The 13383-nt window shown below is 42.3% G+C and overlaps 1 protein-coding gene across 3 annotated transcripts in view; it reads right to left on the reverse strand.

The window, feature by feature from the left end:
• Nucleotides 1-8466: 8466 nt before the first annotated feature.
• LOC129865273 (chemokine-like protein TAFA-5) overlaps nt 8467-13383 on the reverse strand; it is a 195322-nt gene continuing 190405 nt past the window's right edge. For all 3 annotated transcript variants that reach the window (XM_055937912.1, XM_055937914.1, XM_055937913.1), the window contains one exon: nt 8467-13185. The gene's annotated coding sequence lies outside the window, so the exon portion shown is untranslated. The remainder of the gene's footprint in view (nt 13186-13383) is intronic.

A 13383-nucleotide genomic window follows, 5' to 3' on the forward strand; every position in this document is an offset into this window, starting at 1 on the left:
TACATATACTTAAAATGTCTTTAAAAAAAACATGAACAACTAGACAGTATAAAAACATTAGCAGTAAGCATAAAATCATTCACATTAAACACATTGCATTTCTATAAAACACAAAGGGCATATTGTACTTGCTATTACAATAAGAAATAGATTCCAAACAAAGTTATAGAAAATAACTATTAACAGGTGTAATGATGATGTCCCTACCACATCCTGTATTAGGAGGAAATTCACAAATAATTGTCTATGACACTAATATTCAATCGTCTTATTGACAATTGGCTCATTCATCCCCCTCCTCTCCCCTGTAACTATTCCCCAGGTCGTTGCTGCAAATGAGAACGTGTTCTCAGTCAACTTACCTGGAAAAATAACGGTAAAATAAATAAAAATAAATAAAAAAACAAGGTAATCATTCACCAAGTCTTTTAAAAGTGACCAGCTCTTCCACACTGGTATCAGTCCCACATAGATAACAATTAGTTCTGACAGTCTGCCGGTAGTGAGGAATTCTTCTTCTGTTCCACTAATTGATAAGGACTTTTCTAATGAACACTTCACCGGTGATCTTGTATAATTTCAAGTACAGGCCTTGGGGGGATATTGCTTCAGATGGTAGATTCTTATAACCTGTAACAAAGGAAACAAAAAAGTGAAAATAACAAGTCCTGGTTTCAAGAGAAAATAATATTTCACATAGATTTCCCTAAGTAAGCATGCCCTGATTTTCAGGGAAAAGTTTGACATTTCACCTAGATATCCCTAATATGATGACTGCGGTGTACAACATCAGATTCTGATCATCTTACTATGCTTCTTTACCATCACCCATTGTCCTGGTACTATGTCATGTCCGCCACACCTCTTTTACGTGTCTGTCTATGGTTTCTCCATGTGCTTTCTTTTTCAAAATGGCAACTTGTCCAGGTAACTGGAGAGCATTCAGTATTCACCTCTGGTCCATTCTTCACAGGAACTCCCAGTGATGTCATGAATCCTCTGTTTTTCTATATTTTTCCAAAATCATGGGTAACGCCGAAAGCATACCTTGAGTCTGTGTAGATATTAGCTGTTTTAGCTAGCTGGGGGCAGCTGGGGTCAGTTGGTTATATCTGGAGTACTAATTCTCTCCTGTCATATCTGGTGTCCTGTGTGAATTTAAGTATGCTCTCTCTAATTCTCTCCTTCTCTCTCTCTCTCGGAGGACCTGAGCCCTAGGACCATGCGTCAGGACTACCGGGCATGATGACTCCTTGCTGTCCCCAGTCCACCTGGCCTTGCTGCTGGTCCAGTTTCAACTGTTCTGCCTGCGGCTATGGAACCCTGACCTGTCCACCGGACGTGCTACCTGTCCCAGACCTGCTGTTTTCAACTCTCTAGAGACTGCAGGAGCGGTAGAGATACTCTTAATGATCGGCTATGAAAAGCCAACTGACATTTAATCCTGATTTATTATTTGACCATGCTGGTCATTTATGAACATTTGAACATCTTGGCCATGTTCTGTTATAATCTCCACCCGGCACAGCCAGAAGAGGACTGGCCACCCCTCATAGCCTGGTTCCTCTCTAGGTTTCTTCCTAGGTTTTGGCCTTTCTAGGGAGTTTTTCCTAGCCACCGTGCTTCTACACCTGCATTGCTTGCTGTTTGGGGTTTTAGGCTGGGTTTCTGTACAGCACTTCGAGATATTAGCTGATGTACGAAGGGCTATATAAAATAAACTTGATTGATTTTTCCTTCAGCCTGTTTGCATGCTTCTGTCAAAGCCACCAATTCCGCCACCTGTGCGGATGTTCCTGCAGGTAACGTGCCTGTCACTATCACATTGTCCATTGTAGAATCTGCCCAGCCAGCCTTCCTCACACCCCCCTCCACAATGCTTGAACCGTCTGTGTATAAGATAAACTTTTTTCCAACGGATGACTCTTAGTAAACCCATCAGAGAGCTGATCCAAAACCAACTCACAACAGTCATGTTCAAGTAATGTGGTATCTGGAGGAAGCATCGGAGTATCTGGATCACATGGTGTGCCATGTTGTATGATGATGTTAGGAGCCGCCACTACTTTAGTAGCAGCCATAGATTTCTTTCGTATGGGATATTGTTTTGTGCAAGGTGGGGCAACACCTGTCAAGCACACTGGTACCATATCCAAAGTTTCACACTCATTTTTCATTGTAGTCCAAATAGGATGGTTCTGAACTGTAGATCCCTGCAGTTGTCTAGTTTGCCATGTCACCTTCCCTTCAGAAATCTTCAATGTAGTCAAGTTGCATAATAACAGCCTAAAATAGGTTGTCCAAATGAGCCTATCCACAACCCTGTATCACTTTTCATTGGACCAATAGAAATTGATAATGGTTTGGTTTGTTTCATGTCTGTCTCCCCCCTCCCCTGTCCTCAGTGTTTTTCTCCTGTGATTATCTCCACAGAACAAAGGGACAGGATGATGTTTAATAACCCAGCCCTAGCCTGTGGTTGACCAATTAGAATTCCTTGCAATAAGTCCTATTCCAGATTTAATGTATAAACAATTTGGACCAATGAGAACTTGCCATGTAGCTATGAGTCCCGGACTGAAATTCCTCCTCTGACCCATTGATATTACAGAAAAAAACACTATTTCAATTGATCGTTAGTACTCTATTGACCTCTCATCCTCTGCATTGTGTCTTCAAAATATTCTTACAGTATCAAGATGGAGATAACCACTTGTGCGTTGGGGAAAGTAGAAGAAGCTTTTTCAACCATTCCCTTTAGTTTATTTTCTTGTATATATTTCCCATTTGAGTCCTTAAGGAGTACAATCTGTGTCTTGTGTATGTTGTCAGTGGGTGTGGGGCTGTTAGGGTGGCTGACAGGGAGGGTGCTCAGAGAGGGTGGGATCCCCTTCGCTTGGGGTTCTTCAGTTGTCTGTTCTGCTGTGATGTTGACGCTATGGTCAGGGTCTGGGGTGGACTGTTCTGTGGTGTCAAGACTTTTGTCGGGAGATGAGGTTGGCTGTCTTGCTGGCTTCTCTGCGGGGGTGGCCACCTCTCTAATGGGTTGTTCTCTGTCACACGCCATCCACCTCACCCTCTCCTCCAGCAATCTGATCCTCTGTTTTTCTCCTGCTCCTGCTCTTTCTCCTGTTGATGTTGTCTCACCACAGTCCAGAGTGCAGATATGTCTCTCTCCACCTCCAGCTCTCCGATCTGGTTGAGGGGATGTTGTTGAGCTGGACAATTTTTTGTGCTGACTGGAGTGTGTTCACCTCCTGTTCCAGCTCCACCAACTGCCTTACCTCCAGCTGGGTGAATTTATCCATAATTTCAATGAGGGAATAGTACTCTGTACTTGGAGGTTGACTTTCCGCTTGGGTTTGCTCGTCTGTGGGGTTGTTTAATGAAGAGGTCTGGTCTGAAGCTCGGGGCGGGGGTATCTTTCTCTAGAGAGCTTATCCTGCTGAGCTATCTCTTTGATAATGTGAAAGTCCAGCTGAAACTGTTTGGGGTTTCCCTGTACCATTACTGTTCCAGATTTGTACATGTTCGCATTTGCTGACTCCTCATTGCCTAATATCCTGAGTTTCCACCCATCGGAAACACCCCTCTTAACAGAGGGGTAGTGTGTTAATATAGCACTGTGCCATGCCAGGGGATGGTCTGTGTGGAAGGTTAAGTTGCTTAGGTTCCTATTTATATCACAAAGATTTTCCATAAGGAGCTTCAATTTGTACTCTTTTCTTGTCTTATCATTTTTTACATACAGAGGGTACTGTATTTAATTACCTCTGAATAGCGGGAGGCAGCTTCAAAGACCTATGCATGTGATTCTCCTGCCATTGTTGGGCTCAAGGACTTTGAAACTTTTCACTTCACACATCAGTGCTAATTGAAGCTTGGGAATAATGATCCTTGGTAGTAGTAAGCTTTACAGATAATATCTGTCCAAAATCAGGATGTAGGTTTAGAGTTTTGATTTGGAGTGAAGGTTATGTTGTGGAGGGTAGCATCCGGTATATGTACCTGCCAAAAAATCCAAGTTTGTCTAACTCTAAATCAAATTTTTTTTTAAACATGCTGAAAAATGTGAGAGCGTATCTGCTCATGACCTCTCTGTGTCTCTCTCTCATCTCGGCTATATGAAAAAACCCTGCGGATAATTTATTCAAGGCTCAGCAGTCTTAATCCTGGGCTGATGCTCTTAGGTGAGCCATAATTGTATGAAACTGTAAAAGTGGCATTTCAGGAACGCAGATAATCACCCACTGTTAGTTAATGCCTGGAAAGGGAGGGATGGATATTGGCAGTACTGGAGGGAGTGAATGTATAAAAAAAGAGGGTAAAAAAAAAACGCCAAAGCCTTGACATGCAAGATTGAGCTGTCAACTCGCTCAGTGAGCCGGGTCAGAATTATCGCTTGACCGGTGCAGGGGGATACGGTAACACTCACCGCTCATGCTCAATTCTGTCCTCCCTCCTTCCCACCTCACAAAAATCTTCCACCCCAGCAGTCCTGGCCTAATGGAAGCTGACAGGATGTAAATTCGTTTTTAAAAGAGTTGCCTGGCGGATGGTCATTTTTCTCATTTAGTGGTAAAATGAGCTGACCGAGCCCCCAGCTGTCTGTCTTCCTTCCTGTGGATTAACAGGACGAGAGGCACAATTCAACACATCAGGCCTTGATTACCATCTTGACGAGGATGCTCCTCTATTTCCTTACCTCGCTGTGTCTCTTTTTCATTTTTTCTCTCCCTCCCTCTCTTTGTCTCTGCTTCCCTCCCTAACTGGGGAAGCAGAGTGTGAAGCAGAGAGAGAAAGAGAGAACAAGTGAGAGAGAACAAGAAACCAAGTGAGAGAGAACAAGAAACAGCTACCGTAGTGATGTGCTCTGCTTCGTCCGGGCGCCCCTGCCTGTCTCTCCAACCTGGCTCTCCCTCTCTCTCTCTCTCTCTCTCTCTCGCCTGTCTCTCTCCAAGCTCCAGCTCGGCTGGCTGTGTCAGAAGCTCTCTCCCTCCTCAATACACAGAGCCTATAGGAACAGCCAAACCAGCCTTAATCGACCGGCCTTAATCATAATGAATGTGTTTATACAAAATACTTGATTAAGGGCTTGATAAGGATTATACATAACAAAAGGGTGTACAATAGGCTTTGGGGTTGATATTAATTCTACCAAGTGAAGCCAGGTGTTTTTGTGTGTTTCTTTATAATTGCTTTGGTAACTGCAAGCTTGTGATTTATTGTTGTCCAATCTGTCCCTGTCTTTGCTGGGTTGAAGAGATGGCCTTAGTTATCCTCAACATGTACAATTATTTCATACAGCTCATGGCTCCATCTACTCCATTTGTTCTGGTTCACAACTACATTTGACCTTCCAAAAAAGTATCCAAGCCAACGTTATTTACCTTCAATCAAGATAACCTTTTCCTCCTTTGAGTAATGAGCATTTGTGAGAACACACACATTTACAATACCGAAGTGCAGTAACAAAGATTCAAAGCCAGCTCCATGGCCACGTGCACCAGATTTTTCCCGGGTTCCTGTGAGCTGCATGTATTAATGAGAGAAATAGAGAGATTAGTGATTAATGCAGACTGTTAGTGGTGTTTAATGCAGCCTGAAAGCCCAGCTGACACCGGCATGTCTTCTTCTTCCTTGGGTCGGAGAGGAGAGCCAGAGAGCCTTGATCAAGAGTCAAGAGGATAGCACTGGCCTGGAGCACCAAGCACAGATGTGGAGGGATACTGTCCAAGACCAGGCAAAGGGTACGATGATAATAGGTGTTTGTTTAGACAGAGGCTGGGTTTTAAACCGAATTTAACAGTTTAGTTGAACAGCTCTATTGCAAAATGTTTAGATTTGTTACAAATTCCAATCTGGTTAAGGAAAACAGACATTCCGATTCACAGTCCAACTCTCAGCTAACTTTGCAAAGATCAAAATGTAAAAGGTAGTCAATAGAATCACCTCCTACAACACAAAGGATGCCACAACTGTTTAGCACAGCTCTCCTCCTACAGTACATCCCTGGTGTATCAGTCAGGAGCTGAGGTAATGTTTTGTCTCTCACTGTCCTAACCTTGACAGATCATTGGACCCAGTGCTCAGAAAACACCCAACATTTTTATGGCTAGAAAATATTGCTTATTGATGCCCTTTCGAAAAGCGCTGGTTGCACTTCATTAGATTTATATTGTAAACAAAGACTTATAATATCATATGTGAATTAGCACTTAAATGTTATCCCTCACAGCAGTTCCTATTTTGTGCCATTGGTGCAGTATTGGTATTGCAGCGGACTGCAGAGATTTTTGTGAAGGGAGAAGGAGTCTTCCCTGTGAGTTTAGTGTTGGTTATTAAAGCAGAGACAGGCTGTCTGCTCTGTCTCTCTCCTCTGTAGATGCAGCTTAATGACAGAAACACAACACTGTGCCTCAGGACGGTAACTGGTAAGTCGAAGGCATACCATCACCGTCAACACTCACACATGCAAGGAAACGCATACACACATGTACAGTGCAATCGGAAAGTATTCAGACCCTTTGACTCTTTCCACATTTTGTTACGTTAGTGTTATTCTAAAAATGATTAAATTGTTTTTTCCCCCCTCATCAATCTACACACAATACCCCATAATGACAAAGCAAAAACAGTTGTATTTTTTGGGGGCCCAATTTTTTTTTAAACAAATATCACATTTACATAAGTTATCAGACCATTTACCGTTGGCAGCAATTACAGCATTGAGTCTTCTTGGGTATGACGCTACAAGCTTGGCACACGTGTATTTGGGGAGATTCTTCCATTCTCTGTAGATCCTCTCAAGCTCTTTCAGGTTGGATGGGGAGTGTTGCTGCACAACTATTTTCAGGTCTCTCCAGAGATGTTTGATCGGGTTCAAGTCCGGGCTCTGTCTGGGCCACCCACTCAAGGACATTCAGAGACTTGTCACGAAGCCACTCCTGCATTGTCTTGGCTGTGTGCTTAGGGTCGTTGTCCTGTTGAAAGGTGAACCTTCGCCCCACTCTGAGGTCCTGAGCGCTCTGGAGCAGGTTTTTATCAAGGATCTCTCTGTACTGCTCGGTTCATCTTTGCCTCGATCCTGACTAGTCTCTCATTCCCTGCGGCTGAAAAACATCCACACAGCATGATGCTGCCACCACCATGCTTCACCGTAGGGATGGTGACAGGTTTCCCCCAGCCGCGACGAGTTCAATCTTGGTTTCTTCAAACCAGAGATTCTTGTTTCTCATGGTCTGAGAGTCTTTAGGTGCCTTTTGGCAAACTCCAAGTGGGCTGTCATGTGCCTTTTACTGAGTAGTGGCTTCTGTCTGGCCACTCTACCATAAAGGCCTGATTGGTGGAGTGCTGCAGAGATGGTTGTCCTTCTGGAAGGTTCTTCCATCTCCACAGAGGAACTCTAGAGCTCTGTCAGAGTGACCATCAGGTCCTTGGTCACCTCCTTGACCAAGGCCCTTCTCCCCCGATTGCGCAGTTTGGCCGGGCGGCCAGCTCTAGAAAGAGTCTTGGTGATTCCAAACATCTGCCGTGTAAGAATGATGGAGGCCACCATGTTCTTGGGGACCTTCAATGCTGCAGCAATGTTTTGGTACCCTTCCCCAGATCTGTGCCTTGGCACAATCATGTCTCGGAGCTCTACAGACAATTCCTTCGACCTCATGGCTTGGTTTTTGCTCTGACATTCACCGTCAAATGTGGGACCTTATATAGACAGGTGTGTGCCTTTCCAAATCATGTCCAATCAATTGAATTTACCACAGGTGGACTCCAATCAAGTTGTAGAAACATCTCAAGGATGATCGATGGAAATAGGATGCACCTGAGCACAATTTCGAATCTCATAGCGAAGGGGCTGAATACTTACGTAAATACGTTTTTTAAAATAAGTTTCCGCTTTGCATTATGGGGTATTGTGTGTAGATTGCTGAGGATTTTTATTTGATCAATTTTAGAATAAGGCTGTAATGTAACAAAGTGGAAAAAAGTAATGGGATCTGAATACTTTCTGAAGGCACTGTACAAATACGAAAGGATCAACAGGACTGGGAACTGCAGATATGATACACATATCACCATAGAGCTACAGTGCCTTGCAAAAGTATTCATCCCCCTTGGAGTTTTTCCTATTTTGTTGCATTACAACCTGTATTTAAATAGATTTTTATTTGGATTTCATGTAATGGACATACACAAAATAGTCAAATTGGTGAAGTGGTGCTTGCATATGTATTCGCCCCCTTTGCTGTGAAGGCAATTACTTTCAGAAGTCACATAATTAGTTTAAAAAATATATACAGTTGAAGTCGGAAGTTTACATACACCTTAGCCAAATACATTTAAACTCAGTTTTTCACAATTCCTGACATTTTAATCCGAGTAAAAATGTCCTGTCTTAGGTCAGTTAGGATCACCACTTTATTTTAAGAATGTGAAATGTCAGAATAATAGAAGAGAGAATGATTGATTTCAGCTTTTATTTATTCTTTCATCACATTCCCAGTGGGTCAGAAGTTTACATACACTCAATTACTATTTGGTAGCATTGCCGTTCAATTGTTTAACTTGGGTCAAATGTTTTGGGGAGCCTTCCACAAGCTTCCCACAATAAGTTGGGTGAATTTTGGCCCATTCCTCCTGACAGAGCTGGTGTAACTGAGACAGGTTTGTTGGCATCCTTGCTCACACACGCTTTTTCAGTTCTGCCCACAAATTTTCTATAGGATTGAGGTCCGGGCTTTGTGATGGCCACTCCAATACCTTGATGTTGTTGTCCTTAAGTCATTTTGCCACAACTCTGGAAGAATGCTTGGGGTCATTGTCCATTTGGAAGACCCATTTGCGACCAAGCTTTAACTTCCTGACTGATGTCTTGAGATGTTGCTTCAATCAATCTACATAATTCTCCTCCCTCATGATGCCATCTATTTTGTGAAGTGCACCAGTCCCTCCTGCAGCATAGCACCCCAACAACATGATGCTGCCACCCCCGTGCTTCACGGTTGGGATGGTGTTCTTCGGCTTGCAAGCCTCCCCCTTTCTCCTCCAAACATAACGATGGTCATTATGGCCAAAAAATTCTATATTTGTTTCATCGGACCAGAGGACATTTCTACAAAAAGTATGATCTTTGTCCCCATGTGCAGTTGCAAACCGTAGGCTGGCTTTTTTTATGATGGTTTTGGAGCAGTGGCTTCTTCCTTTCTGAGCGGCCTTTCAGGTTATGTTGATATAGGACTACTTTTACTGTGGATATAGATACTTTTGTACGTGTTTTTCCTCCAGCATCTTCACAAGGTCCCTTGCTGTTGTTTTGGGATTGAATTGCAATTTTTGCACCAAAGTACGTTCATCTCTAGGAGACAGAACGCGTCTCCTTCCTGAGTGGTATGACGGCTGCGTGGTCCCATGGTGTTTATACTTGCATACTATTGTTTTTCCATCGGCAGGGACTGTGAAACTGGTCAGAATTGAAGAAATGATGGATGAAGCTAAATACAGGGAATTTCTTGAGGGAAACATACAGCCAGAAATTTGAGACTGGGACAGAGGTTCACCTTCCAGTAGGACAATGACCCTAAGCATTCTGCTAAAGCAACACTCGAGTGGTTTAAAGGGGAAACATTTAAATGTCTTGGAACGGCCTGGTCAAAGCCCAGGCCTCAATCCAATTGAGAATCTGTGGTATGACTTAAAGATTGCTGTAAACCAGCAGAATCCATCCAACTTGAAGGAGCTGGATCAGTTTTGCCTTGAAGATTGGGCAAAAATCCTGGTGGCTAGATGTGCCAAGCTTATAGAAACATACCCCAAGATACATGCAGCTGTAATCGCTGCAAAAGGTGGCTCTACAAAGTGTTGACTTTGGGAGGGTGAATAGTTATGCAAGCTCAAGTTCTGTTAGTTGTCTTATTTTTCGTTTGTTTCACAATAATAAACATTTTGCATCTTCAAAGTGGTAGGCATGTTGTGTAAATCAAATGATACAAACCCCTCCAAAAATCAATTTTATTTCCAGGTTGTAAGGCAACAAAATAGGAAAAATTCCAAGGGGGGTGAATATTTTCGCATGCTACTGTATAGGAAAGAGAGTTTTACACAGACACACACACACAGTAACATTCTCGAAGTTGTATGTCACCCACTTTGCCTCTTTTTCCATGGCAAAGACATTATCGCAAGCTCTATTTTGTAGCTACATGTACCATATAGCTCTAGGAGAAACTCCTCATTGTACTTTGCTCTAATCAAATTAAAACTGTTATGAGACACGACTCCTCCAAACATCACACCGAACCTCAAGGATACGGGAGAGATTATTGAAATTCAATCAGATGTAATTAAATATTTATAACCGTCTTGACAATTGCAGGCTACACGGGCACACACACACACACACACACACTTTCAGGAAAGTCACTTCTCATTTGCATCTTTAGAAAATTTCGTTGTCAACAACAACTGTATTAATCTCCAGCTGGTGTTGGTGGAACAGGCTGATCCAGTCAGTCAGGATTAAGAAGGAACGTCAGTCAGCCAGCCAGCCAGCTAGTCGGACTGGTCCCAGTCAGTCAGTTAATGAAAATTAGTCAGTTGGACTGAACAGCAGAGAGCCAAGTGTGGATAAGAGAAGGTCAGCATCTGGATCTGAACAGAAGTGAATCCGGACAAGTTGGGGGTTAATCTTGAAGGTGTAGGCCTTCACTCAGAGCCTAACACAAGACCTTTGAAGCCTCTGTGAATGCTTGGATTTGTCTTTCATGGAATCAGAGCACCTTGGACAGCACCATCTAATGTAGCGGGTGTCTGGTTATGTGGTGCTGTCCAGGGAACCGATATCTTTTGTGTTTTCACTTGCATTAGATCCGTAGCCCTTTGCAGGGTAACCCTTTGTAAGTTCTTCAACATCATAATCTTGTAGGTCATTAAATATTGACCAGGTGTACTACTCTGCATATGTACTGTATATTATTGTATAACTGTCGAATCCCTTCCACCATGATACATACAGCCAGCAGCATACACACATTGAGTCAGTCAACTTCTATTATTTCGGTCCTAACTGTCACTCTGAGCAAATGCCTTTATCAACTCTGCATCAATACATTCATATTCATATGTTATTGTAATCAAATCCCAGCGAGACTGTCTATAAATAATTTGATTTGGTTTACTTATGTATATCAGGTGTTTCCCTATTAGATATGTATGAGGAGCTTACATGTGGACAATTAGACACTGTAAAGTAGATGGTCCAGAAGAAAAAAACAATTTCAGGCTGTCAGCTTTTGGCATATAGGACAGAACAATTAAATAAACGTAATACAAAATAAGATATGATAAATCTTACTTGAACAAATTTGATGACTTTGAATATCAAAGCGTCTATATTAGCTAGTGATGGTTATTTCATGTATTTATTCTTAAAATATTTAATGATAAAAAAAGTATGTAAATTATTCTAAAACTTTTCCCGCAATGCCTCCCTTCTTCACGTGTCATCATAATTTTCGTCACTCAGGACTGGAGATCAGCATTGTGCGACAAACACAAGCACAAAAATAAAATTAGACAGTATTCCACACCTTTTACAATGCAATACTGCAGCAATCAGCAGGTTCCAAAGGCTGCTCGTTGACTAAAGTGACAAAATCTCTGTCTGTGATTAGCTCAATTCATTTTGTAATGTTATTTTTCATGTTTTTGATAGATAGTGACTCTCATGCTGGAATTCAATCAATTGCAGATAAAGGGAAACAGCATTGAGGGTTCAGTCAGATTGTATATGCTGTGTCAGTTGTTAACCACATTAAAACCATACACAGCAAGACTCTCACAAACATCTGTAAAATATTACCATTAAATATTTAAAACATATTCTGAGTGAACTCAAGTGCATTTCTTTCCTTTATATGTGATTGATAGATTGGGAGATTAGAGGTATGAGAAGAGAAGCTAGTTGTCATGAGAACAGAAAGAGAGCAGGACAAACCAGCATCAGAGAGCTTGTTTTTCACGTTCTATGGCTGCCATTTTGTGACCACATTATTCATGTCGAATAAGGTTCTCTACAAAGGTACAACATATAAAACTGTTAAATATATACGTTTTAGGCTTTTCAAAATACATTTAATGAAATGTGCCTTTCCCCCACCCACCTGCCGCAATCAGAAATGACAGTTTCAATATTCTCTTTTTTGCTTCAATGATGATCAGTAGTTTTACTCTTTTACCATTTCACCAACCATGCTTATTGCAATGTGTCCCAATTTGTAGCTAATGAAAAATGCAAATCAGATTTTTTTATATACAGATATGTTTACCTATATCTTCAGTTTCAAAATACAGTGGTGGGTTTAGTCAGAGAAAAACATGTTTTTAAAGGTAACTCCTTTGATTGTATACGTGTCCAACTAGACATAAAAGTCCAACATCTACAGCTATGCGGGCAGTCATTGTGGTGTAGCAAGAAAAACAAGTATCCATTTCTCTTTCCCAATCTGGTCCATCTAGTCTTACTGTTATTTTTTCCTCTTTGGTCTATAAAAATATGGAGGGTGCCAAAGTTGTACTACTCCAGCAGAAGTTCTATTCACAGCAGAGCACAAGGCGAGCAGTAGGATCTGGTCCAGTCTGGTCCATAGTCTGGATAGATCCAGTCAAACGTTTGGTCCAGTCCATAGTCTGGTGCTAGGTCAGACACATCAGAGAGCCTCGGGCCTGGTTCCCAATAATCCTGTTCTTTGGGACACGTAACTGTCCCATTAGTCTAACAGAAGCAGGTGAGGTTGAAGTAGTGGGAGTCCTCGGTCCACTGAAAATTAGCAGACATTAGCTGAACAGTACAGTAGTCGATCCAAAATGGCTCCATAGTCACCACTTTCTCCCTCTCTGGACAAGGCGCAGCCGGACACCTAACCTCCATGGCACTAGAGGATTCTGCTCATTTACAAAGCAGACGGACAGTAATAGGAGCAGGCAGACGGGACATGTTGATCCAATGACAGACAGTGGGTTATCTACAGCGGATGGTCATTGGTTGGTCGGAGCCGCAGACGGGTAGAGCCAGGAGTCAGGGCACAGGAAACTTCTCCAGAGTCAAAGATGAGACCTCGCTCTCGACTTCCCCAAAGTTCCCTCAAACCCTCCAGTATTGGCCGTGGTTGACTGTGTTTAAGAGACCTGCGGATCAATGAGAATACAAGTTCTGTCAGAGTACAGGATAATCAATGCTAGCTAATGACAAAAAATCCTTTAAAAATGCTAAGTTGCTAACACTTCAAAACATGCTAAAGAAACCAATGCTTGTGGAAGAAGTTACCCAGGCCATAACCACAGACAGATCTAGGATTAGATTTCCAAATGCCAAATCTCAATGTT

This window comes from Salvelinus fontinalis, chromosome 11 (genome assembly GCF_029448725.1).
Source record: "Salvelinus fontinalis isolate EN_2023a chromosome 11, ASM2944872v1, whole genome shotgun sequence".
NCBI classification, from domain to species: domain Eukaryota; kingdom Metazoa; phylum Chordata; class Actinopteri; order Salmoniformes; family Salmonidae; genus Salvelinus; species Salvelinus fontinalis.